Source organism: Aplysia californica, unplaced genomic scaffold (genome assembly GCF_000002075.1).
Source record: "Aplysia californica isolate F4 #8 unplaced genomic scaffold, AplCal3.0 scaffold01515, whole genome shotgun sequence".
Classification (NCBI taxonomy): Eukaryota; Metazoa; Mollusca; class Gastropoda; order Aplysiida; family Aplysiidae; genus Aplysia; species Aplysia californica.
In genome coordinates, this window is record NW_004798785.1 from 59,866 (window position 1) to 62,354 (window position 2,489).

Below are 2,489 nucleotides of genomic sequence, written 5' to 3' on the forward strand. Positions count from 1 at the left end.
TGTGTGAGTGTGCTTGTGGGTGTGTGCATGCCTGTGTGGGTGTAAATGATAATTTTAATATTAAATCAATATTAATTTTATTACTAATATGGCATTTTATTTGTGTGTATGTATACTCCTTTTTCAGCACCTTTATCATTAGCTTTAGATTGGAACATTTTAAAAATATTTTCCCCCCCCCTCATGTGCTGTTTGTCATTAGTAAACTAATCTAGATCTAGATCATGTTGTAGGGACATTGGTATTATTTTTTATAAAAGATTTTTTTTTTTTAATTTAGATTTTTGTTGATCCTGACACTGAGCTGTTGTGTGTAGATATATCTAGCTGCCAGACTGTGCCTTGATAGAATTTTGTCGTTGTTGTTTTATGTTTGTTTGTTACATGCTCATACTCATTGTCGCTGTCCCTAGCAATCCACTTTTGTCCTAATTTGGAGAAGTTTCAACTTTCCCACCGTCCCAAAAGCTCTATCAAAGATTCCTCTTTTAGCATCACCAAAGTGTCGTTTAATCTTGTGGTTACGGTGTACAACTTCCATGCTTTTCATGATCCTGATAGGAACAATTAAAAACCACTAGTTTTTTTGTCTCTGGTATAAGAAGTAGCCAGACGGACAGACAGTGGATTGCTTGGGACACGGCGACATTTACTTTGCTTTAATTTTCTTCTCCGTTACACTGCTTGATTCTGCGGGTGGTTGGTGGGTGGTTGGTGGGTGGTTGGTGGGTGGGCCCCACTGGTCAGTCCTGCTTCTTTACATCCCTCTTGTGTCTCAGTCTGTCTCGCACTTTCTGTTTTCTGCTTCCCTTGTCTCTATCAAACAAAACGTTCAAACAAAGTGTAATGGATGTGCACGTGGGTGGAGGATGCCACTGGCCGGGGCTACTTTTTTAGTTTCCCTGGTTTTTTCCTATTTCTCCTTTTTTGGGAGGTATCCGCCTCGCTCCCCCCCCCCCTTTTTTTTTGGCGAATGTTGTTTTTAATCAACAACAAATGAGTTGTGTGCACAACAGTGGGTTCGCCTGTCGTCCCTTTCGCTTTACTCCCCCATACTTCTAAAAAAAAGTGCGGGATCGTCAAATAAGGGCTGCCCTGAAATGTCCTTGGCCTTCATTCACCTTGCTCGATCCCATCGTGTACATAGTCGTATTGTTGGGTGTTGTCTGGCATCGTTTTAGAACATTTGTTGTTTTTGTTAATTACGTAAGGTCCAATCTTATCAAAGAGAAGCCGGACTGGAACAGCTTTCATTTTCTGATAAGATTTTTGTAATAGTCATTTCTAAGAACATTATCCACTAAATGATGGTATTTGCAAAAAAGAAAATGTTTCTCGGAGTTCATTGATTCTATGAACTCAATATCAATGTGGGATTTCTTTGAGATTTTTGTCAAATGATAATTAGGTCTCTTGCAGCTTTAACAGTTGGTTTGCATGAGTGTATAGTGTATGTTTGTACGTGTGTGTGCATGAGTGTATAGTGTATGTTTGTACGTGTGTGTGCATGAGTGTATAGTGTATGTCTGTACGTGTGTTTGCATGAGTGTATAGTGTATGTCTGTACGTGTGTGTGCATGAGTGTATAGTGTATGTCTGTACGTGTGTTTGCATGAGTGTATAGTGTATGTTTGTACGTGTGTCAAGCATACTTTGCCCTGTGATTTGTTCAGTCTACCTTTATCTTTCAAATGTTGATCATGAATCCACATAGTTCTTGCTTTACCATGTATCAAGTCTTAGTTATAAATAGCGCATGTTTCAGTACAGTGGAGCCCGCTTAGACCAACATGGTTGATTCAAAAACAGTGGGGTAAACCGAAAAAAATTGAAGTCCCAGATTTCATTTCCTTCTCTCAGAACAAACTGTCTAAATGGAAAGCGCGGCTGAACAGAAGAAAATTCGGAATTCGTTGGACCTGCAGATTTTGGTTGAAGCAGGCACCCCCCCCTCCCCCCCCCTGTATATTTACGTGATCCTATTGGTGAGAGAATTTATTTTTATAGAACAATAATGTACATGTAGATGGAATGATGCAACACGGTCCAAGACAGTCCTGCCGTCAGCTGATGAAAGCCTTTTTTTTCTTCCCTGCGCTTTCGGGAAAAAGTTTGTTTTTTTGTCAGCGTTACCGTTGAAAAACAGAGTGATTCAGAAATTTGAATTCTAATTTATTCAAAAGCTGGTCACAGTTTCACTTTAATTTCACTGAAATTTTTTTTCACATAAGTAGGGTTACTGATCAGGCTTTTGATTTAGATCTAGATCTAGCAAATAAAAAATTATGGCGCCAAAATGACAAAAGGCGTTTTGTCAGCTTACAACAGAGTAGACAGTTTTGTGACATTCCCCAATACTGGCACACTTTGTGGTAACATTACACAACCTCAGTGTTTGCTTCTTCTATCTCCAATTTTTTTTTACATTGAAAATGGGACTTCTTCTTAGGCTCACTCGCTGTTATGAACTGTTTTCACTGTTATTAAAG